The 26,163-nt window shown below is 41.5% G+C and overlaps 1 protein-coding gene and 1 long non-coding RNA gene across 2 annotated transcripts in view; one reads left to right on the top strand and one right to left on the bottom strand.

The window, feature by feature from the left end:
- Positions 1 to 26,163, bottom strand: part of LOC116039357 (adhesion G protein-coupled receptor A3) — a 204,280-nt gene that overhangs the window by 99,763 nt on the left and 78,354 nt on the right. The gene's annotated exons all lie outside the window — the stretch shown is intronic.
- LOC116039358 lies at positions 305 to 15,904 on the top strand. The gene is made up of 3 exons (XR_004102382.2): positions 305 to 458; positions 13,245 to 13,248; positions 15,894 to 15,904. It is a non-coding gene; the product is annotated as an uncharacterized LOC116039358 (long non-coding RNA).

A 26,163-nucleotide genomic window follows, 5' to 3' on the forward strand; every position in this document is an offset into this window, starting at 1 on the left:
GCATATACTACTCTCAGCTTTATTGTAGCTTTTGGGAAGGGTTATGGTTATGGTTATTGTATTTAGCAGACACTAAAGTCCAAAGCGACAAAATATGAATCTTACAATAGTTAAAATTAACAGTAAACAGTTTTTAAAGTTGCTAAGCCAATATTAAGCAAAATAGTAATAATAACAATAATAGCAATACAATATCAATAATAAAAAAATTAAAAATACCATAAATATACAAATCATAACTCTTAGAATGAATTAATTATTTGAGTGTAAGATCAACAGATAAGTCTTGAGACCCCTCTTGAAGGATCCAAAACCAGAACACTAGGCAACTCATATCATAGAATGCACGCATATTTTAAGAGGACTGTCTGCAGGGAATGTGTCTGACCAATCACGGTGGGTGTGGGCCGCCTGGGCCAAAAATGTCAGGGCCGATTTTTTGTCCCAGTGCAGCCCTGGTGCTTTCACAGCTACTTTGTTTGGTGCGGACTCCTCACTTTGAACCAAACCAAACAAAAAGCTCCCCATGTCTACAGTCCGGACCAAACATCCGAATCTTGGTCCGACGAAAAAAGTTGGTCTCGGTCTGGATCAAATTGAACCATGGTGCGTTTTTTTTTTTCTAGTGTGAAGGCATTTTTTGGATGGTTCAGACTTTCGAACCAATTACAGGAAGTACTGGCGAGCTGTCTTCATGATATAAGAGGGGAACAGCTCAGTGACTAAGTTTACATGCACATAATATTTCATTTTTTGCCCTTATTCCGCAAAAGACGATATTCCGACTAAGCTGTTTACATGGCTAATGAAACCCGTTTACATGTAGCCGTGCAAAATACGATTTTTTCTAAGTTTACCAGCGGTGGTGGACTTGTTGGACCGTGCGAACATAGCGTCCCTCTTTCATTTCTTCAACCAGCTTCTTGGAAAGGTCGTCCTAGCGATGTGTGCACATATCCAAAAGCCTGTTGATATCCAAGTCTTTGATAATGTTTAAAAGTAGCTGTGTTTCTCCTTCTTATCGGGTCTGCAGCCTTGCAAACTGTTGGCTGGTTGGTTTGTGTACAGCAACCAAGCAACGCACAGAGCTGACCATAAGCCGTAAACAGGCAAGAGGCTGTAAAATGGTTGTAAACTGCAGTAAAAAAAACAATTGAGGCATATTCCGAATAATACTGCAATATCCCACATCTTAATCAGAAAAGGCTATATTCGGAAAAAGGCCTTATTCGGAATATCCAACCGGAATATGCTGCTTACATGACCTTCATCAAATTCGCAATATTGTCATATTCTGAATAATAGTGGACTATTGGTGTGCATGTAAATGTATACGTAGTGTGTGGTTGAGCAATAGAGAGAGTGATGCCATGACGTATGGCTGCTGCTGCTGGCGAACAGCGATCTTTCGAATCGGCTTTGGCTGCGACTCTGGAAGACTTGGAGTTAAGCTTTTCTTTGAAAAAAAGAACAAAGAATGACACTGAAGTCATTCTTAAAAAAAGAAGATGTGTTCAGAGTTTTGCCGACCGGATACGGCAAAAGTTTAATCTATCAACTAGCTCCGCTACCTTCGTCGTTGCTCTGCTTGGTTGTAGTGCGAGGGAATTTGACAGACAACCGTTTATCCCAACCGTCGGATTGAGCACTACCAATGGTGAGTTCCCAGACCCAACATCTTGATGTGGGTCTGGCTTGTCAGGCTTAATAAATGCTGCAGCTCCTCAAAACCCAAGGAAAGTTCCTGTGTCTTCTACTCAACAACACAACAAAACAAAATGATCTGCAGCAGCACAAGGAGAGGAGTCGGTTGGAAAGAACTCACAAAAATTCTAACACTAGAGAGAAGATACCAGAGAACACAGAAGCCCGTCTTCAAACCAATCAATGTCAAGTGTAGGGAGACACGGCCCATGTAGGTGAGAACAACACCACGTAGGTATTTCCCATAGACTGTATATAAGAATGGACCAACAGATCCCATTGTTCTGGACGGAGACCAGTGAAGGCCGTTAGAAGCACTTTTCTAGTGAGCGCTGAGCGTTACTGCGCAGCCTCCAACTGAGAGAGACGACGTAAATGTGCCGTGAGCAACGTGTCTGAAAGTTGTAAGTCTTCTGGTAGCTGTGCCAAGAGAAATCTCAATCATTCCCAATCTTGCAGAGACGGAGAGCGTAGGTATATGTAAGGAGATAACATAGGCACAGGCTAATTATTGCTAACTAAAATGCTAGTTAACATTAGTAATTACACTTAAACAGCTAATGTGAGACGAAACTGCCTACACGCTTCTCCTGTACTATACGGTAATTTCTCTACTATGCGACAGTAAGTCGCGTGGTTATGACACAATCGTTAGCCTATTTTTATAAAAACGTCTGCTACGGAGCCATAACGTGAAGTACAAGGTAATGGAGCCTTTTATACATTGTCTTGTTTCTTTAGAAATAAACAATGGACAAATAAAGTCTTTAAACGCTTCAGATGTAAAGTTATTCGCTGTCAAAGTGGCGCCAAAATGAATGGCAGTCAATGGAATGCTAACGGGGGGTGATCGCTTTGTAGCATTAAAATGGCGCCATAGGAGGTTCGCGGTCCGAGGAAAGGCTTACCCCCTTGGTATTTCCCGTAAAGGTCTTTTGTGTCCTTGCATGATTGCAATGTGAAACCAAACTAACTGGACCAAATGCATACAATGTAACAAAAACATGAACCTTAATTTGGACTGAAAAAAGGCCCTCACTCTTGTACCTTCAAATTGTTTATTTTAAAAAGCTAGAAGGAATCAGTCAGGGTTTTCTTTTCTTATGCAGTTTCACTAGTGTTAGTAACTTGATACAAGGCAGAGGACGACAGATCAATAAAAACTGATTTGCATCAAAGACAAAGGAAGTTATCGCTCAGTATTTCATTTTTTTTCTCCTTCAAGAAAAATCATAATTCATGACAAGCACCGGCTAACCTGGCAATGAATGACAAAGTTAACCCCAAAATGTTTAAAGATTTCGAACGACAAGAACAAAAATACAGATAATAGTCCAGTTTCCTTGTCTTCCTTCTATAGCTGCAGTCATATGCACCAAGCCTGATATGACATTAACATTCCACGCCTGTGGAGCAGGATCAGTCTCCTCCATTGTAAATACTGCAGTCCACTTCTGCTCCATATCTACTGCAGGTAGCTATTACACTGAACGGAGTCAACATGCTAGCCATCTCAACGTGGGTATCACTAGAATCAGAAGGAATCTGGATCTGAATGCATAATGCCCTACAAGGTGCAAGAGAAACACGATGTCACATACTAATACAGAGATAGGGACAATAAACAGCAGGTTACATACCAGCCAGTGAACAGACAATGTGTTACTGAATGTACAGTATGTGTTACATTACCTACCTAGCTGCAGGCATGTTATATTCCCATGATGCAGCCCTGAAACCTACTGACCACTGAATCTTCTGGACACCCCCTGAAACTGGACAATTACTCTGTTTTATGCAACGACGCAGAGCTGCCGTGCATTCGGAGTCCAACTCAAAGTGATTTGATCACAGTATTTGTGAAGGAGTGTGTGGGAGAAGAAGACTGCAGCAGGAGTGGGTGAGCAGACGCAGCAATGAACTCAAGAGGTGAGTATGAATGACTGAGGATTCCAGATTTCTGCCGTCATAGCACCGAATAATACATGTATTGTGGATTCTGTGGATGCAGCATCACCCTCTGTATAATGTATCTACAGGGCTGAGAGGAAAACAAGGTGGGGATTTTTTATACAGCTGTAAACTACTGCTGTCTGCAGCTTTTGGAAAGCCTGATTTAAGAATTAAAATAAATGATTTTTTAAAAGGTGCTCTAAGCGATGTCACACATTTTTTAGGCTACATAATTTTTTGTCACATACAGCAAACATCTCCTCACTATCTGCTAGCTGCCTGTCCCCTGAACACACTGTAAAAAAACGCAGTCTCTGTAGACAGCCCAGGCTCCACAAACGTAAAGAAAAACAAATTGCGCCAACCTGGACCACCAAACATAACAAACAGTGTTCCAGCCAATAACCGAAAAGAAGGATTTGGGGGTGGGGGTTGGGGGGTTAGTGCACGGAAGCACGGAAGGGAGGGGGAGGGGACGGGATGAGGAGGAGGGAGGGTCGAGCTAGCCTCCGTTTTGTTTGACAATACTTCGAACGTCAACGTGAAGAGCCGTCACCCAACATCGCTTAGAGCACCTCTGTGGTATAGTTTTAGGACAAACCAGCCAACATCAGACTTCAAGTAGCCTGTGAAACATTTGCAGGATACATTTAACATGATGTTCAGTGGCATTTGGAAAAGCAGGAATTGAAAGCATACTCTGCATTAGGGCAGCAATTGAGGATTATTTTAATTGTCCGTTAATCTGTTGATTATTTTCTCGATTAATCGATTAGTTGTTGGGTCTTTAAATTTGTCAGAAAATGATGGAAAATATCGATCAGTGTTTCCCAAAGCCCAAGATGACATCCTGACATGTCTTGTTTTGTCCACAACTCAAAGACATTCAGTTTACTGTCACAGAGGAGTGAAGAAACTAGAACATATTCCCATTTAACAAGCTGGAATCAGATGTTTACTTTTTTTCATTAAAAATGACTCATCATCTTATCAAAATATAGTTGCCATTTAATTTAATAGTTGACAAATAATTGAGTGTTGCAGGCCACATTTTGGCCTTTGTCATGGCTCCAAATCTGACATCCATAGAAAAGTCATTCTCCTTCATTTTGAACCACATCATCTGCAGATTAATTTCATAATCTATATTAATATGTTATGTTAAATTTAGGCACGATACAAGATGAATAAATCCCAATGTTCTTTTGGTGGAGATCTGCACTCTACTGTACTTTTCCTGTTTTCCAATGCTATGGTCTCCAAGAACCAGCAACTGCTGCCTGCCAAATGTCAATATATTTCTTTTTATAGAACGAGTAGATGTGACCAGGAAACCTGATTGTTCAACTAGACATTTAGAAAGTGCTCAAAACAGCATGACGGCACAACGTGTTCATCACTAAAATTATTACTCTGCCATTTCCATGGTAACATTGAAACTTCTAGAGTTGAATCGAAAATTGCTTTTGAAAAAAATGGATTCATGAAAATAAATCACAGACCACTGTCTAACACACAAGAACTAACTTATCCAATGGATTTGCAGAAGCTCTCCAACATATAAGGTCCTTCATCAGATAAAATGAGTTGGTGTTGTTTGTTATCAGTAATTGGATCCCATCAGCTGTGCCGGTCAGTTGGTGATACAGCGCTATGTTAAAAATAGCTCCTATTTTTTTTAGTTTGACGATGTAATAGCTAAATCTGTCCATGGAAAAAAACATCTTTTTTCATCAGATATCTTAGTTATCTAGTTATCTTAGTCCAGGTGTGCTCATATGCCTGCAGTTAACGTACCTCTTCAGCTGACCTAGACAAATTAGAGAAGAGCAGAAATGAAGGTAATGCTAACACTGTAAGGCAAACTACAAAGGCTTTGAACTGCTTTCAGACCTGGCTAAGTCTCTTTCTCCCTGGTGACAGTGTGAAGAAATCCATTAAAGAAGTGTGAAAGGATGTGTTAATGTGAATGACGAGACAATGACAAGATGGGCTACGATATTAAGATTAATAAGAGCTTTGAAGGGGATTTTATTTTCCCATGCTCCTATTTTCCAAACATCACTTGTCGCAGTACTATGCTGGTTACCAGATTAAATATACTGTATACCGTTTCTAGGCGTCGGGAGATCAGCAGTCAGCAGGCGGATTCAATAGCAGTTCAGCTTTTGAATTCATGCTGAAATGACTTCTCTTTTTTTTAGACAATCCAGTGTGTTTCGTCTGCTTTCCAATCACACTACAAACATATCTCACTGGAATTTGCTTGGACAACAACCAGACCAGTTTAGTCTTCACAAGAGTCACACTGGTCTAAATAAACTAAATTAAACGGGCACGCACACCAGAGTTTGTTTGTACGTATTGGTACAGTACATACAGGTTTGATGCAGTTGGTGAAAACATCTTTAAGGACCCACGGATACCTTCAAAACATTGCATACAACATGGGTTAAAGGCTGTGTGTGTGTGTGTGTGTGTGTTTGTTTGTTCCACTCTTCCTGAATGAGAAACACACATTTCATCAAAAATAAGCAGCTTATATTGTTTCAGTAAATCCAAAATTATGGACACTCTGTGGGAGGACTTGTAACTGCTATGCCAAATTTACAGCTTTGCACAGTGAAGTAACAGATACAGTAGGGGGGTGAAAACTACCATTTCCACATGAGGAATAACAATAATTAGCGAGAAATACACAGAGAGATATATATCCCACTGTTGAGAGAGTAGCACAGCGTTACTGTAATTATAACTTGTAAAAGTCGGTGCTCTTGCAGCACATTCCATCTGAGCAAACACTGGCGGTGCAATATAACTCCAATCTCGTTGATCTAAGAATTCTAATTGAGGGAACGGCAGAAGCTCCACAGATGGTGCAACATGCAAACACACTGCAGAGCAATTAGAAAAAAAATGTCTTCCTCTCCTTTCCGCGGGTATTAGAGGAGACTGACTCCCCAAAACATGGATGTGGATGGATCTGATTAAAGAGGGGGAAGTCAGAGGAAAGAGTGAGACGCAGGAGGAGGGTGAAAAGGCGTGATTTACGGGAGAAATTACAGCAGAATGCCGCTGAGTGCGCATGCTTTTTCAGTGCTTCCCATCAATGCCGTTACAAACAGTCACATCTACATTATCCGAGTACTAACCCCCGCAGCATTCGTATATGTTTTCCCCAACACACGCAACATGTTCAAAAGTATAGGTGCAACATAGGTTCCCACATTCTAAATTATACATTTAGGGGGAAACGTATCTTCTCCCGGATTACGTTTGTTTTTGACGTATCGCAAATACGTTTCGAATCAAAGTCTGGCTAGGGAGGAGGTCGGAGTGCATGGATGGGTCAAACAAACGTTGGACTTTCACCATGGAGGCCGCTGTGTTCGTGTCCTGTGTGAAACCAAAAGTCAACAGTGACTGACGTAAATTACGTAAGTAACGTATGTCATAAGTTAGGTAAATTAACTTCCATAACATTCTTAACTTATGTACGTAAGATTGGTTCACCTCAGACGCCTGAGAAAATTCCAGGTGTCCCCTCAAATACTGAGGAATTTCTACTACATCATCGAGAGCGTCCTGATGGGGAACATCACTGCCTGGTACAGAAACAGCACCGAACAGGACCACAAGGCCCTGCAGAGAGTGGCTCGCTCGGCTGAACTTATATAGGCGGTAGGGCTGGATCCGAATATTCAAATATTCGCTCGATTGGTAGATTTTGGGATTCGTTATTTTAAAAAACGTGCATGCAGGCTAAAATTTACTGTGGTGTTTTGTTTGTTTTAAGCATTTAGCTGCAGGCTAATTCATTCAGCACTATGTCGTCCAGAAATGTTGAGTTACAAGTGAGTTGTCTGATGTGTGTAGAGGTCTGTATGATTATATTGTAGCTGCCTGGTATTTTCAGGCAATTTGATAAAGGTAAACATAGTATTGCTGTGCATAATGCCAATACAGCGAGGCGCTGGCTGGCTGAGCATTCATTCACAAACGCTGCGTCGGTTGTAACTCGTCAGACAGTGCGGCAAAAACGCAGATCTTTCCATTTATTTTGAATGCCTGCAGCAAAATGTTAAGACCGATTTCCCCCCGCCGCTGCCGCTGAAGCTTCCAATATTCGCTGTTGATAAGTACCGAAGCTTCGAAGCTCAAAAATGGTATTTGGCACAGCCCTCAGCTGTGCTCTACCCTGCCTAAAGGATATTTACCCCAGGCGCCGCAAGAAAAAGGCTAGGAGAAACATTGAAGATCCAAACCACCCAGGTAACAGCCGTTTCTCTCTGTTGAGATCGGGAAGAAGGTACACCAGGCCAGCACTGAGAGGCTCAGGAGGAGCTTCTACCCTCAGGCCACTAGGATCCTAAACGAGGACACTGCCCAAACCATGATCTTTTCCTAAATTTAACCATGTAGTTTTGTTACAATTCACAACGTCAACCAGATGTTTTAATCTGTTGCTGGTATGAGGACGTATTGGAACCAATGTAATAAAAAAGTAAGAAAATACATTTTTGTCAAAACGTTATTGAGAATGCAGTTTAGCCAGTCTTTTTTTTTAGGAGACGTGACTGGGAGCTGATGCCAAAAAGATTATGCAACTCAGGTAAGTAGGTATGGACTCAAAACTTAAGATTTAGATTTACGCAGTTTTGGATGCTGGCTGTCATATCAACAGCTGTTCGACGTCAGTTTGCAGGGATGCGGAGGAGGAACAGAATGTCTTTGTACGCGTCTCGTGGGGTGGCATATCAATGCAAGTCAACACACTCAAGTTATTAATTCTCGCATTTTTCTGCATGCCTGTCATGCCTCGAACTTGGGCAACCTGCTCGTGCAGCATCCTAATGCTCTATTAATTTACCTCTAATTACCTCTCTCATCCGGATGTAGGATGAGAGGATGAAAGCAGTTTGCAACACACTGAGAGAAACACAAGGGAAAGGGAGGGGGGGCTGATACAGGAAAGAGAGGAGAAAGATTGCAAGGGACTCCCTGCTGCTGTATCCTACTTTTAGGAGGCGGTGCGTACTGTAGGACATGAAGGAGGGCAGAGGGAGGGAGAGAGGAGCATAGAAATGGGAGTCAATTGAGCTGTGATTTGTAGACCAGAAGCAAAGGTGGAAGATAAAGCAGGACAGGCCAGATTAACTAGCGCATGGGAGGCAAACTCAGCCAGTTGGCTCAGCATTCGCTGCTTTTAGCCACATGAAAAGAGCCAGAGAAGAAGGATGAGGGCAGGAGGAGGGAGAGCAGGGAGTGAGAGGAATAGGTAAAATGTCTGTGTGTGGGTTTGGATTTGTGTACTTTACACTATTGTGACGGTAGTTTATAAAAGAGTATGTATTAAAAAGGCAGAATAGTGTGTGTCAGAAGCAGAGCAGTTAGGGCTGGGCAACATATCGATCGATATGGGGATATGACACTAGATATTGTCTTAAATTTCATATATTGTTTTATGATAAGTGTTGTCTTTTCCTGGTTTTAAAGGCTGCGTTACAGTAAGGTGATGTCATTTTCTGAACTTTCTGAAAATCAGCCAGACTGTTCTAGCTGTTCTATTATTAGTCTTGGCTATTATTAGTCTTAGTCATGATATATATGTGTGTGTGTGTGTGTGTGTGTGTGTGTGTGTGTGTGTGTGTTTGAGAGATTATGAAACAGGGAAGAAGGGCAAGAGATCACACAACAGTGCAGATATGAAATGCAGAAGGGGTTATTGGTGTCTAGATTGGAAAATGCCAATGCTGAAACATGCTTCTTTATTAGTGGAGCGACGGGTCAAATAAGAGCCAATGAGAGGGCAGAGGATGATGAATGCCATCTGACTGTAGTGGAGGAGAAAGCCCAACTCATGATTAGGTCGTAATGACCTAATGTCATGTCAAACTGGAGGCACAGTTAGCTGGCCGATGATGAAATGTCAGCAGCTGTCACAGAAGTTGACAAAGTAATTTAAACGGCTAGAATCAGGACATGTAATATTTAGACGTATAATATTTATCTAGATAAAGTTGGCTTAGCGCGCATGGGGATTTTTCAGCTAAGTCTTGCCTTAAAAGTGCGAGTGACACACATAAACAGCTGGCAGCTGCCCAGAGCAACAGGCTTCCAATGCTGGCCAGTCTTCTGGTGCTGGCTTCATTTGTCATTTAGGGAGGAAAGATGTTGCAGAGTTACACTGGGACATGAACCATATTGCTACTGTTGGCAGAGTATCTTTGTAGCAACAAAATCAACATCCACTTTCCAGGAAAACAGGCTTGTTTTTAACAAATATTCAAATTTCAGTCTGGATAATAAGTGGCAGATTATTTTCTCAAGCCACAGACGACCATGTAATCATGCAAGTGGAGTTAAAACATGAAACAGCAGTAAGGGATGGGTGATATGGATGGAATTCTCTATCAAAGAAGATGCAATTTTTATATCACAACTAGTGCAGTGCCCGTTTGAAGCGTGTGCCTGTTCGGAACGGGCTGATTGCTTGGTTCCTAGTATTTTTTAGAGTAAATGTTTGTACCAAAATAGTTCTGTTTTTCAGTCTTCATTGTGGTGAAGCTGTAGCTACTTTCTTCTGTTCCTCTGCTGTCTGCATGTCGGAGCTTTGTGGGAGCGGGCCGACACGCACACACACAAACACTGGCGCACACGCCAGACGTCAGCCACCACGTCACTTCTGTTTACTGATAGCTAGCGCTTAACTCAGGCTAATTAATTAGCTAGTAAGTGGTGATTTTGGCAACCAGCCTTCCAAAAGAAAGCACAATGAAATTAAATGTTAACCGATCATTAACCGTTGACCGACAAGCAGGAAACAGAGTCTCAGTTCACCGTGTCCGCGGACAGCGATAGGCTTGTACCGGTGTGGATGCTTTGTGCACTGTCGGACACATGCACCACTACTCCTGAAACCGCTTGCGGGACTGACACAAGTCCACAGCGGCCCGTGGCATGTATGTCCGAGCCTCTCTCGAGTGCCTCCACCTGCAGGTTGTCAGCTGTGTGTCTGCCTGGTACACTCTCGGACGGCCAATTTAAGTCACCAGGACCGGTGACTTAAATCATCAATATAGTTTCATGTGTCACGTAGCTCTCCACAAGCAGAAAAAAAAAGGAGCTTAAAACGCAACTTGCTGGTTAAGGCAAGTTAATTAGCAGTTAAGAATAAAAAAGATTGTATAGCCTATTTACATTTTTATCATGCAAAAGACGTTTTTTTAAACTTTATACAATAAAATTAAAAAATGCAGTGTCCGTCTTCGAATCACAAAAAGATAAATTGATTTCAGGTCATATCGTGCAGCCCTAACAGATAGTCTAGCTAGCTGTCTGGATTTACCCTGCAGAGATCTGAGGAGCAGTTAACCATAGTCATCATAAATCCACCAGAGTTTAAAATGCCAAAACAAGAAAGAAAGAGGAAGGTAACGGGCATCCATTCGAAAAGAGTGTCATCCGGCGGAATTTCCAGGGGCAACGAAGCAATCCCGAAAGTGGAGCGACATTGATATAGACTAGGCCTGTCAGGATAACAAATTTAGCTGGACGATAAATTGTCCCAGAAATTATTACGATAAACGATAATATTGGCGTTGAGAGACCGTTTTCATCTAATATAATGATAATGGCATAATAATGCAGGTACACCTTTTCAAAGATCAATACACTTTTATTTCTAAAGAATATTTAACACTGGAACTGGAAGACATTTTAAATATCCACAATAAATGAACACAACAACCAAAAACAATAAATAAAATGGACTCTCAGTCTCTGTTTACACACTTTTACAAACAGTTTAACAATAAAACAAAACGCTGAGTGAACATTACTACGTTTTTCATGTTGGTTTTGAGCGGTATGCACCCCCACTAACCTGGAAAACGGTTTTAAAACAGTAACGTTAATACAGCGTGTCGGAGGAATACAGCGTTCTCCTGCAACAGGAGTCAGATGCAGAGGGACCGTCACCGCAGCGTTCGCTAACGTTAGCTTCTTGGCTCATCTGGGGTCTGATAAACAGTAAATTCATCAACTTCAGTGTCCACAATGCTATTTTCCAATAAACTGTAGCTGTCATATTTCATGGGACCCGCGTGAGTGCGGATTTCATGTTGCGGCTTTCGACGCGGTTTGTCACTTTGCCTAAGATTGAGTGACAAGTGTACTCGCCCTGTTGTTTATTTGGTTGCCATGACTTCGCGAGTCATAACTAGGGATGGGCGATACCACACTTTTAGGATTCGATACGATACCGATACTTTTTCTTGCATTTTCATTGATATCGATACCGATACCATTAATTTCTTTTTGGCAATTTTTGTCAGTAAAAATATTATTACATTTAAACAAATCACAAGACAAATACAGAGCATTTATACAAAATGTATTATGGTCAATACATAATAAAATTAAAATTAAAATAAATAACATAAATATGAATGAAATAAATTAAATATGAACAAAAACATACACATTTTCAGGCCCTTGGCTGTGTCGCTGTCGGCTGTGTCGCACGTTGACGCTCATTCACTCGTCTCCTGTCACGTGACATGGGCCAGCTCAATACGCCGCCAGGTACAGGGGTGTCCCGGCACATAGTAATTTAAGTAAGTAATCTAAAACAGCTGAAAGTGATGCATACACCCCCAATTATTATTTTTTAGTTTATATCGATATTTTTAAGGAAATCAATGCCAAATGAGTAGCGTGAGTATATCGATCTATCGATACCACAGGATCGATACGCCCATCCCTAGTGATGACGTCCTGTCACTGTTCCAGTTGCTCACCCTAAAGGGGAGAGAGAGCGGATGACAGTTTGCTTGAGTTCAGTAGAGCAGACGGCTCTGCAGAGTCGTGTAGTTACGACTTTATGACTTTTCATAAGCAGCTGAAGAAGCGGCGGTGCGCGGTGTACATAGCGGAAACCCTGTTGTGCGTCTGCCCTATTTCTGATACCGTGGCGGCAGAGGAAAACAAACAAGCATGCAAATGGAAATTATCGCGGCCGGAAAAATTATCGAGCTCATTTTTATTCATCATGCGATTAATTGATTTATTGACTATCGCGACAGGCCTAATATAGACTACCTGACATGTGACCTATGAATGACCTGATGTCATATCATATCTCACAACATGCTGTTGAAATTCCACCACAGTAACCATCTTCTTATCAGTCAAATAGAGGCACAGCAGTCACAACAGGACCAGAGAACCAGGTCCCTCGTCTGTCTAGCTCTAGCCACTGTGGTGATGACTATTAGCTAGTCACCCTACTGAAGCGTGGCTAGTTTATGTCGTAATGTTCAGTCAGATAGAAGGATATTACATGACTGGCTGGCACATGTCCTTCCTCACAGGTCAGCAACAACTGCGGTATTGATTAGTGGTAATGCAGAGAACATTGCAAATAACCTACAGTATATGTGTGTCTAAAGTCCTTGCTAAGAGGTTGTTTTTTTTTGTCAAATTACTATTCCCAAAGTCGATAAAGAACCTTCAGGCACAATATTGTGACAGAGTACATTATCTGAAAATCAATTTAAAAACTTTTAAAATTATTAAATTGTCAGACAGGTAGGCTATTTCTGTTTTTGGCTAATCCATCATATACCTGACATATCAATGTACTTCATCACATCGATGCAAAAATCATGTAGAAATCCGACGTTGTCAATAAGACATCCCTGCTCATTCATCTGCAACATTGTGAAATGGAAAGCTACAATAGAACACACACTGTACATGATGGTATGGCATTAGTATGACACATTTATATTGTCTCATGTACACTGTCTACCCTTTAGTGGAGTTACATGTTTTTTGTGTAATCCTCTTTGTTACTGAATGCTCACAAAGGTCGACAGAAAATCTTGGCAAAATTACAAAATACCTTCTGATTGAACACCACGGTAACTTCCCATCTGTGACAAAAAGTTTGCATAATGTATTAGCTACAAAAAACAGATTGTATCTCAACTCTTTTTACCAATTTTGTAATACCAAAATTGAATTTTTCCAGACTTTAATGAGATCTGTATACACAAAATGGTCCTGAACCGGAATAAAAAAAAAAACTTTTAAGTAACTTTAAAACATACAGTATATGTTTGGCCTTTTGGCTCTTTGTCTGCCATGTAACAGAAGCCAGCAAACATCCTGACTTTGAATAGCGTTGACTCAGTGGCCTGCACCAACCTGTGTAAATATACCGTAGCACTGAAATGAAAGCCGAAATGACATCCTCAGTTTTTCATACCTGCCTTGATTTGTGAACTCGGAACCTAAATATCTCTCCACCGCCAGTTTTCAAAACAGTTTTCAAAAGGTATTACCAAAGCTGAATTTTTCCATTTCATATTACACTGTGAAACGTCTCTGCTCATTCGAGGTGATGCTGTTACGAGTGATGCAGGTTTACAGTGTGGCTACGGACAGGGGGAAATCTTTACCATACTCTCTTTGACATGATTACAGAAGACACTATTAAGATGCAGATACAATATAATTGAAAATGACTGTTTTTCAAAGGATGATTTTTCCTGAAGTGGTGGGCAGGCTGGAGCTGCCGTTTCGACAGTAGCTGGCTGAGAATGTGGTAAAACTCGCCTGCTAAGAGTGTGACATACCACAGAGAAAATCTGATCTTGGCTAAATGTATGAAAAAAAAAAAAGCAATGCGCAAATACGTCCATTCCTCCCCTCAGTTTGGTGCAGAGTGAGAAAAAACATTGTTGTGCAGCAGTTAAAGACTGCATCGGAGGCTTGGTGCGTACTGCACTGAACTCCACAGCACAGTATCCTGCATGATTCAACAAAACGTTTGGTGAAGTAAGCTAAAGGACATTGGGGTGGGGCAGGAAGGAAAGTGAATGGATGGGTGCTCCATGTGTTCTGATAAAAGTGGCCTCGGTGCTCCATGGGTAGATTTTCAGAAAAGATGGGATGGTACGAATGATTCAGTTGGGGACAACTTCGTCCAGCACACATTCTGCACAGGAAGTAAAGGATTAACTCCTCTGCTCCTTTACAAAGGGAAAATAAATCTCTGTCTCTCATTCAGTGGAAATAGACAGAAGTCCCCAAGGCCTGCTGATCTCCAGCCAATGATAAGACAATTTCTCTTTCTCATCCTCCTGCTCCTAGTATCACTCTCCCTTGTTCCCCACTAAGTCTCTCCACTTCTTCACTTCTTACTCTCTATTTTTCCGGGATGTGTTCTGTCTCTGTCTCTACTCCTTCATTTGTCACTTTCTGCTGTATCGCATCCTTTCTCGTTCTTTTTTCAATTCCAGTTCTCTTTTTGTCTCCCACCCTCCACCTCCTCTCAACTGCCTTCATCTCGTATGATGTGTTTAGCATTCAAGGCCTCTCACTGCCGCATCACAGGCCTGTTTGTTTCACCGAGCTGCAAAGAGAGAGAAAAATAAGATGTGATTCCTCAGGGACAAAGATTTCTATATGGCTTCTCACTGTGGACCATAATGCATCTGCATAGATGTGTAGCCACATACGCACAGATGTGCAACATTCACGTCTTTGCATACACACGCAAACACAACGTGTAGCAAGCATGCATATATAAATGTTTCCACAGTTAAAGACACACGCAGGCATTAGGGGTGGAACGGTACACTGAAGTCACGGTTCGGTTCATACCTCGGTTCAGACATCACGGTTCGGTTCGGTACAATGGAGGGAAAAGCATAACAAAAATGCAGAGGGCAATTTTTTTTATTGTGCATGTCTCAGGCTGAAGTGTATAAAGTAAGATGTAAACAGTAAACAATAGCTACCCTGCATCATCTCCAGCCTCCATCTGGAACTTGTAAACAAAATAAGACAATCAGCTAGTAGTGTGATATGGGAGACAAGCGCTGCTCTCATATGTGAATGCACAGAGCAGGGGTGTTAAAAGAGCAGCTTCGGTTACACAGAGCAGTTGGCGAATTGTGGCGTTAGCTTCACACGCTAACAGCGGAGCTAACAGCTAACGACGGAGCTAAAAGCTAACGGCGGAGCGAACAGCTAACGGCGGAGCTAACAGCTAACGGCGGAGCTAAAAGCGGAGCTAACAGCGGAGCAAACAGCGAAGCAAATGGGCCTGGAAGCCATTTGTGGTCGAGGCAAGAAAGGATACAGCTACAGTAGGCTACATCCGTGTTTGGTTGTATATGGAAGGGACTAGTTTGCTTCGTGTGGACTCATTGGACCGACCATAGACAGTATATAAGATGGGACTGACTCGACATGTAGGCGGCGCTTGGGAGCTTCAGAGCTAAGTCAGGGCTACAGATTAGGTGTCCCTAAGAAACGCGTATGTAACAGTAGTTCCACATTACATTAATTAATTTGCACGTGAGTTTTATTTATTTTTATACCGTGTATTCTCCGTGTAAATTCATGTACCGAACTGAGACGCCCGTACCGTTTCGGTTCAATACGAATACACAATGTACCGTTCCACCCCTAGCAGGCATGCATGTATGCTTTCAGATTTATACACCCACCGACACAGTGAAGACGGCACACATGCACAAACCACCCACTATTCATTATGAAGCTCAACATGAACTAATAAAACCTTAATACCCATCCAATGTTAATGTCTGTTGCCATTTTACTTTCTGTTGCCATTTTACTAAATGCAGTTCAACGCCCATACAATTAACCTCCAGTCGTTCGCATGTCAAATATGGAGGGAAGATTTCCTCAATCTGTGCCCCCTCCCCACGGAGACGCAGGTCAACGAGCTAATGGAGAGTCCTTGGCCTGCTCGTGTTGGAGTTAAGTACTTTAAATCCTCCATAGCTTATGAGAACCCTGTATACACCGCATCCCTAACATATTCCAATTAGAAGCAAATTATCAAGATATTAAGCATTCACATTCATAAAGCGCCATGTTTACTGTATCGGGACAAACTGGGTCATGTTTGGTTGTCTTAGATGCCTGTGCCACACATAGAGGATTCGTTTACTGTGCGGCAGCCCCCCCCCCGGCTCTATTCTGCTGCAAACGTGTCCCTTGATGGAGTCTTAACCTGGAGGGTGGCAGACGCATACACACATTTAAACACACCCTCACACCAAAAAAGCACAAACACATCCACATACAAATAAAAACAAACAAACACACGCCCACGCAGAGCCGGGTGGTTGTAATTAAAAAAGCAGTGGAGCTCTGTGGAGCAGAGAGAGGCTATCTGAGGAGAGAGGGAGGTGGGAATACTCCACCCGTGCTGCCTAAAGGCTTCCACTAATTACCTGTCAATGACAAGGAAGAGGGAGATCTAAAGTGGTAAATATTGTCCCAAACTGTCATCCTCAGTGAACCATACACTCTGCAATTCAGTTCAAGGATAATGCCCACTGACTTGGGAAATAGAATAAGGTGCCATATGTTTGTGTAATTTAGGCATAATTACTTCTGAATCTGTTCCAAACAAAGTGATGTATTCAACAGTGTGATACCAACTAAAGGTCAGCCAGCAGACACGCAGTAATCAGGCAAGATGCTAATAAACACTATGCTTTTTTTTCATTCTAATAATTTTTTTTGGATGTGAAGCAAAGAATGTAATTTGTTGATGTATAAAAAAAAGTAGTTACCTTTAAAATATGTTGATTGAGTTCATAACTGTATATACATATCAATGACTTCAAAGCCAACTGACAAATGCCTGCCAAGTCTTATATTTCATGATTGTAATGAACGATGTGGAGGCTCCGTGGCAGGTAATCTCTATAAACAGATATCTGCATATGGATGCAGAATATTTTCTGTGATTGGCGGAAATGCAATCTTGGAACCTATCGGCTATTGTCTGATGACAATTAAGCTTTGTTTTTTTGTTTTTTTAATGTATCTGCATCCATTTGCAGATACCTGTCTGAATATGAATAGGAATTGCGTATCAAGTTGCTAATCATCAGTGCATGGAAAAGGAAGTCTTTGCCCGTAATAGGATTTCAATATCTGAAATTGGAGAATCATGGAATGTACATGGGAGGTATTATCTTGCTTACACCGTGGTCACTTGGCAACAAAATGCCATATGTAATCAAAGTCAAATAATTGACTAATTTAAAGTGCTCATTTCAGGTTCATAATTGTATTTAGAGGTTGCACCAGAAGTTTATGTGGTTTAATTTTCAGAAAAAACCATATTTTTGTTGTACTACACATTGCTGCAGCTCCTCTTTTCACCCTGTGTGTTGAGCTCTCTGTTTTAGCTACAGAGTGAGACATCACACTTCTGTACCATCTGTGTTGGGAGTCGCACATGCGCAGTACCTAGGTAAGGACTACTAGCCAGTCAGAAGCAGAGTATGAGGGCGTGCCATGCTAGCAGCTAGGCGAGCATTATAACGTGTGTTACAAAGTGACGCACGGTCGTCACGGAAGTAAAGGCTGGACTACAATAGAGCTGTTTGGAGCAGTTTGTGAACAGGGTTTTCTGTTGGAGATGGTAAGTCCCTTTGGGGTGGACTTTGGGCTTTTTCACTTTGTAAACCTATAACATGCACAAAAAACATATATAACAAAATAAAGGAAAGGAGGAAAGCCAAAAAGCAAAAAATGAGCACTTAACTATTTTATCTCGCTTTTCTGTTGTAAATATTGTTAATAGTTTCTGTACCTCAGAATTATTTCCACTTGCGTTGGGAACCAATGTGTTGAACTATTTTGAATACTCTAATAAAACCCTTGCATTTGCACCATAAATACCCTGTGACAACTGTCAATCACCTGAATATACACAACCTAGCATTGAAAACATCACCTAGCCTGACCTTTTTTAAACTCAAGCACACAAGAAAGCTTTGAGTGTGAGATTTTTTTTTTATCTGTGCCAAATATTTGTTCACAAATTCTTGCAGATAGTGTTCATATTTTAAATATTTGAAGCAACAGTGCCAAAGCCGACTTTCTACTTTGTGTGAAGACAAGAGAAGGCATACGTTTCTCTATGGTGACTTTTTTTGGAAACGTTCAATAAGCAAAGCATTCGCTAAGTCAGATTATTCCCTACCAATTAGGTTTTAGGCAGACCTTTGAAACAGTATGTGCTAGATAAGAAGGGGTTCTGTTATCAAATGAAGTGACTCAGTGACTATAGAACAATGTTTGTTCATTTACATATACTACATTTGTGCAATATTGTTATATTAATATGTGGGTGAGATGCTCTTCACACAGAAATGTCAAAATATAATCTTACTGGGAATCTGAGAAACATAGGATACCTCTCGTATTTGTTTGAGGTTATAAAACATGTAAAATGTCAAGTATGACACTGTAATTACTCCACTTAGTTCACTTAACACAGTTAAATGGAACATCAGATCAGCATTTAAATATTTTGGTATATTATAATATTCAGGCATGATTTGAGCATGCACACTTGTCTTATTCAGATACATTCAAGTGGATAATGATTGAACTACAATCTGACACTGATTGCTTTCTTTGTCTACCTATACACACAATGACACTTGCTTTTGTGTGATCAGCAACAGTCAATAAGAGAATTGACAAGCTCGATAAACAAGTCTCCTTTTTTAATCAACATCCTTGTTATGACAATCAACCCTTATGTAGTCTATATCTATGACGTTCCACTTCCGGGATTGGTCCGGTGCTGCCGGAAATTCCACTGGATGTCACTCTTTACGGCTTGATGTCTGTTACCTTCCGCTTTCTTTGTGTTGTAATTCTAAACTCCGGTGGATTTATGAGGACTATGGTAAATTGCTCCTCAGATCTCTGCAGGGTAAATCCAGACAGCTAGCTAGACTATCGGTCCAATCTGAGTTTTCTGTTGCACGACTAAAACAACTTTTGAACGTACACGTTCCACCAAAACAAGTTCCTTCCCGAGGCTATTTTGCAGAAGCACTGTTGCTCCGTCCGGCGCTTAGCACCGCCAAAGACCATTGTGATTGGTTTAAAGAAATGCCAATAAACCATGGGACGTTTACCCCATCCCAGAATGCTGTGTGGACTAGCCAGACCCTCCTTCGCAGCGCTGTGGAGGAAGGTCTGGCAATGCGAGACTAACCCTCATGTGACTTTGGTGATTCCCTGACTTTTTATCTAGTTCCACCAGCAGGTCAAATGTTTCACATACTGTATACTATAAAATATCTCAACATCTATTTAATGGATTGGCACAAACACTTAAAACACACATTCACGGTCCTTAGAGGATGAATCCTTATGACTTTGGTGACTTTCCCTCTAGCGATACCATGAAGTCGACATCTGTGGTTTTGATTGAAATGTCTCAGAAATCATTGGATGGATTGCCATGAAATTGGTCCAGAGGCCTGTACTACAAATCAAGATCAACATGCCCTGGATTTATTTCAGTTACCTGGCTTCACCAAACCTAACAACCGCGGTCCCGCATAACCTGTGTCATGATGGTGGTTAACAACTAGTTCAATCAACCCAGGGTTTCCCAATCCAGTGACGCGCACGTTCACATAAAAGAGGCGGTGTTTGCACAGCACGACCAATCGCAAACATCTACCAGAGCGGCATATTTTACATAAGAAGAGCAAACTATAATTCTACATAAATATGAAAAACACAGACACGGGTTTACAGGCAAAACGCAATACAGTCTCTGCTTCCTAAAACGGGAAGGAAAGCTGGCAAAAAAATAGCCGACGCTGTAAATGCGTAAATCACAACGCTTATCAATATCACCCATCAGTTAGGCACAAGATCTGACCATAATTACACTTGTGCTTTCCATAAACTGTCATTGCTTTAGCCTATTATTTCAGTTGCAACCCTGGCAGTGTTAAGCGATCGTGAGAGCAAATAAAAAATATAAAACCATAATTTAAACCGATGTGTCGCATTGGCAACACACGGCTCAAGAAGCCGACAAATAACCTATATGTAGGCTAATTCCCTGCGCTGAAAATCTATATCTGTCATAAAAATACCAATCAGGGAATGTTAACGGGGTTGTCGGTCTCTAAATGTTTTAACTTTTCTGAGCGCACCTCTCTCTCTCCGCCCACCGAGCTCCGGATCTTCTAAGAACGGTTACGCTGTCACCGTTATCAATCGAGTATTGATTGGTCAGGCGGTGCTTTTACACTGGTTGATCTCTAATCTCCAACATAACCTGCTCCCAACCAAGTTAGGTGTTCAGCATAAGTTACCATGGCGATTGAACTTGGTAACAACTGATCCACTGTCGTGATACAGAAAACCCTGGGTTGAACCTGAAGTTACCTCATTAACGCCAAATCTTGCTTCGTAGTACAGGCCTCAGATGTTAATTATACCCTCAGGCTGAATTGCAATAACGCTGGTGATCTCTTAAATGTTTATCAATGTTCAATACTTTGGTTTATGATGAAACCCTTAGTGAACATTCCTATCATCTACAGCTGTACTTTGTGTATGGGCTAATTGGTTTTGCTAAAGCTATTATGTTAATGCTAACGCACCAGATTAAGATGGTAAACACGGTAAACATTATACTTGCTAAACATCAGCATGTTCACATTGTCCTTATGGGCATGTTGGCATACTGAGATAATCATTTAAATTATAGCTTCAATATGCCTGAAAACTGGCAAACCCACTAAAAATATGATTTCCCATTGCCAGGAGATGAGAGTATCCTTTCTGTGTTTTTGTTTTTTCTGGTGCGTCATCTTCAATGTCATGAAACAAACTGTAAAAATGGGGTTAGTGGTCTAAACAGTTGAACGCAGCATGGAGGCCAGTGAAAATGTTACGGTGATTACTTCTATATCTGCTACTTATTCTGTCTCTCTTTTTAAAACACAGTGCCGACTAATTTAGAAGGCTGTTTGAGCGCTGCTTGCACGGAGACGAATGAAATCTGTGGCTGAGACGATTAAGAGTCACAGAACTTACCGAGAAAGACGACAAGCTGTGGGGAAAATGATTGTGTTCACCAGGGTGTCATGTTTCCAATACTGCCGATCGGAGCTGGAGCAGATAAATACCCTTGACTACCGCAGAGTCAATTGTCCCAGGCAGGGTGTGATTTGTGAAGAAAGCAGAGCTTTTTGCACAACAAAACAAAACATGCAAGAATTAAATCCCCCTTTCAATACCATGGATAATGCCACTCTGCCAGCCATGCCAAAACACTTATTTATGAACTTCGATTTCCAATGGAAAATAATCTCAAAATGAACATAAAACACAGCGCTTTCAAGCCGGAGAGCAGAGTTCACTATGCGGCGAAAACAAAATACTTTCACCCAGGAAACGCTCTCTCTTTCTTCGGGAGTGTTTTAATCCAAATCCGATCTTTTTCCTACACTTAACTAGTCGTTTTGGTGCCTAATCTTAACTGTCATCGGCAATGATGCCCACTTTTTCTTGCTTAACTCAACTCCCATGGCCCCTGAAAGGACTGTCATCTGGCGGTGTCTGTAGCCGGCTCGCAGTCACCTATTGGCGGCTAAACACCTGCCGCTGGTAGCCGGCGTCCCGGAGCTCTGAAGCTGCTAAATACAACCAGCAACTGCTGCTCAGACTTTATTGTTCTATGGCACTACTGTTCATGTTACAGCACTTCATTTAGTTTAAAATACTTCTATTTTAGGTATATAATTAATATATGGTCTAGGCTATTGGTGAAGTAGATGACCACTTTAAGGGGGGGATACATCGAGCAGAGGCAGGGATATATAGAAATCCCACACATCCCCCCTAGTAAATTGCACCCTGGTCCCTGGAATGAATGCCGATTGTAACCTTTCTCACGAAAGACAAAAGCCAGATGTTAGTGGGTGTTAGTGTTGTTTTTGTCCAGTGGGAAAGGGGCTTTAAAGAGCTGCTAGTGTGGCTGTAGAATCTTAAATCATCAGCCTGAAGACAGTCAGTATTGGATCCCTTTCTTTTGTCACATAAGCTGGCGGACTACATTTGGCCGGCATCAACAGGGTGAAGATGTCAGCACAGCTGTTCTTCCAACACCAGGTTGGTTCAGTACATTTGAATGTGTTTCCAGGGTGGAACACCTATGCTGCTTCAGTAGTTGAGAGACTAATAGGCCTAGTTAGGATTTCTTCTCTGGTATTTTGGTGTTTGTTTGGTGGCTAACAGAGAGCGACAAGAAACATTTGGGAGAAAGAGGAGGACATGACACAGTCCAGACCGGACTCGTTACATCAGACCACTGGGATGCTCACGATACTCGTGTGATTTATGGATTCTATTGAAGCCCCTGAAGTTTCTCCCTTTTTACGTACAAGTACAACGGTGACAGTATTATTAATGTTAAGCCGAGGAAGAGAACTTAAAAAAGAAAGGAAAAGATACAGTTTAGTTTCCTCTTTCTTTTGACCATCCTCTGTAACAATCAGACAAAATGTATCTGTGAAAATACAGAAAATCAATCAGGAGAAATGCGTTTGCAATAGAGTGCATTACCTAAGTTGCTAATGTTGTAAGTCTGTTTAATTACGCCGCTTTTAGGCAAGGTGTTGGCACAGCAGGGCCATATGCTGTGTGTCTTAGTCCAGTTGGACCCAAATGGCTCTAAACAGTGCTGAGCTTCTACCAGAGTGAGACAGAGAGCAGAATGCTTAGCCAGTCAGTTACATGAGGATGGAGGGGACAGCCAAGCCGAGTTTATGGGGAAGTCTGCAGGTTTTTAGGAGCTAGCCTATCAATCACTTTTAAAGCCCTTTTTAAAAGGTTTGTGTGCCACTGTTCTAGTTAATGACACTCAGGCCGACTGCTGTTGACATAGACACTGGAAGTCAATAAAGACATGTGTGTCAACGTCATACAAGCTTATACGAGCTAACTGATTTGGTGCATATATAATTCAATGACAAATTACAATCTTGACAAATAACTTAACGGTTGATATTTTGGCCAACAAAATGATAACCAAAATTTACAAAATGAATCATGATGATGTGCCAACGAGAATTTTTTTTTTCTGACTGTTTGTATTTTTGTAGTTTCTCCTTTGCTGGATAACAAGCTGTGGTGTTGTGTGTCTATTGCAGCCTTCACAGTAAGCTGTTAAACTGAGCAGTGTTATACAGGCTGAATGATGAGTCATAGGGGGCTGTGTGTGCGTGTGTGTGTGTGTGTGTGTGTGTGTGTGTGTATTTCTTTCCGTCTCCTGATATTTTTTTGAGTTTGTACTCACACATGCCACCTTCCTGGTGGGAGAAAATATGCCGATGTTCACACAACAGCCCTTCTCCGTAATTCAGAATGGCTGCTCATGTCATTGTAGTCTTTTAACTGCAGATGATCTGACATGATATCTCCTACTACATCTCCTGTATACTTCTGCTTCACATGGTGGATTTGGTATTAATTGGATGCATCCTTTAGTAGGTGTATAAGCTTTACTTCATCCCCCAACTGTACATGGCTCTAACACCATTATCAATCACTATGATGATTGGTCTCATCAGCAACAACGATGAGACGGCCTACAGGGAGGAGGTCCAGCACCTATCATCGTGGTGCACTGACAACAACCTGGCTCTCAACATCAAGAAGACCAAAGAGCTCATTGTGGAGTCTAAAGCTAGCACACCTGATCAAGAAGGCTCACCAGTGTCTCTTCTTTCTGAGGAGACTCAAAAAGGTCCACCTGTCTCCTCAGATCCTGGTGAACTTCTACCGCTGCACCATCGAGAGCATCCTCACCAGGACGCCCAACGCATCACCGGTTCCTCACCCCCCTCCATCGAGGCCATCCAGGGCAAGCGATGCTTGCGTAAGGCGCGCAGCATCATCAAAGACTGTTCTCACCCCAACCACAGCCTGTTCACCCCACTCCCCTCCGGGAGGCGTCTCAGGTCTCTCCACACCCGTACCAGCAGGTTCAGAGGAAGCTTCTTTCCTGCGGCTGTCACCCTACTGAACTCTTGCTCTGCATCCCGGTAACAATTAACCTACTAAGCACTCCACACACACACACACACACACACACACACACACACACACACACACACACACTCGCTCAACCACTTATGTGTTGGAAACATCTGAATTGAGACACCTTTGGCTGCAATGTCAACAATGGAACAAACTCATCAAGAAGGTGAAAGATAGGTAACAACCAAGGATGGAAACCTTTCAATCCTGACTTTATTTACACATTGTTTGTAGAAAACTAGCAGAAAACCTTAATTATGTCAGGATCAGCAGTATGAGTTCAACTAGAAGGGCACTCGGAGATCGCAGACCTGTGCCAAGGCATGCCCTATCTTACAATGTTAATGCAGTGTGAATTTTCACAGTCAGGAACTCATTTTTCCGATTATTCCGACCACATAACGCAATGTCTCGGAATGTTAACGACAATGAAAAATAATTTGTGTATCTGGCCTGTGATTTGGATCCGCTCCAAAATGTAATGGGTTCTTCATTGGCCCATGCTACATCCTTCCACTAAATTTCACAAAAATGGGGCCTGTCGATTTTCCGTAATCCTACTGACCGACAAACGAACCAACAAACAAACAAATAAAAACATAACCTCCTTGGCGGGGATTCTTTAGTCAAAAACATAGTGTTAATTAAAGAATCAACATTTAACAACCAGATATAGATTATTCTGGTAAACAAAGTACTTCTCGTCACATTAATCTCATGTATCAGGCAGACTGTAGCCTATAAAGCAGGGAAAACTCTGGGCTTCTTCTAATACATTCAACTGTTGGTGGCACAGCTTGAGCCACATGCTCATCGCTCAGTTGACTCTTGACATTTGCATTATGCAATTAAATTAGATTATTAATTCTATTTCAGTGCATTGTAGTCACACCTACATTATTTAACCTCTTGATTTGCTTAGTGTTGGGTAATAATAGTAATAATAAGGGAATTAGTGAGCGAGTTGTCTCGCATCTACTGTATATGAAGCTAAAAGTTCAATCAGGAAGATTTCATGCTTACTCTATGTGCTCTCTCTCTACAACTCAATCAGCTGAGTGAGGACGTTCACTCCTTCAACAGAAGCAAAGAATACCATCAAGCTACTGGCCTGAAAGCCATTTTTGCACGTGGTGTTTGCATTACACGTAAAAAGTTTTAATACTAACTTTGTGAAATTCCAAAAGATAACTACTAACAGCTCAACACCTATTGGAATATTTAAATTCAATAAAATGCAATATTGAACTTAAAAAAAAAAAATGTTGACAACAAAAAAAATTGTCAAAAATAAAATTATAAAAGTGTATGAAAAGAGGGAAGAAAATGTCACATATGCAATTTTGATTATTTATCAACACACTGTCCCAACAATTACACAGCACAAAATGACCTGGATATGAATTATTTGCGTGTGTCTGCTCGTCTGTGTGTGAAACACAGCATGTGCTAGATTATCAGTAGTATCACAATGCCCTGTGAACGGTAGAAGGGGGGGTTGAAAGATATTGTTGCAGGGCGGTGATACCTCAAACCTTTTATAGGCTGTTAAAGTCACTTTCGTGTCCCATAACA

The sequence above is a fragment of the Sander lucioperca genome, chromosome 15 (genome assembly GCF_008315115.2).
Source record: "Sander lucioperca isolate FBNREF2018 chromosome 15, SLUC_FBN_1.2, whole genome shotgun sequence".
Classification (NCBI taxonomy): domain Eukaryota; kingdom Metazoa; phylum Chordata; class Actinopteri; order Perciformes; family Percidae; genus Sander; species Sander lucioperca.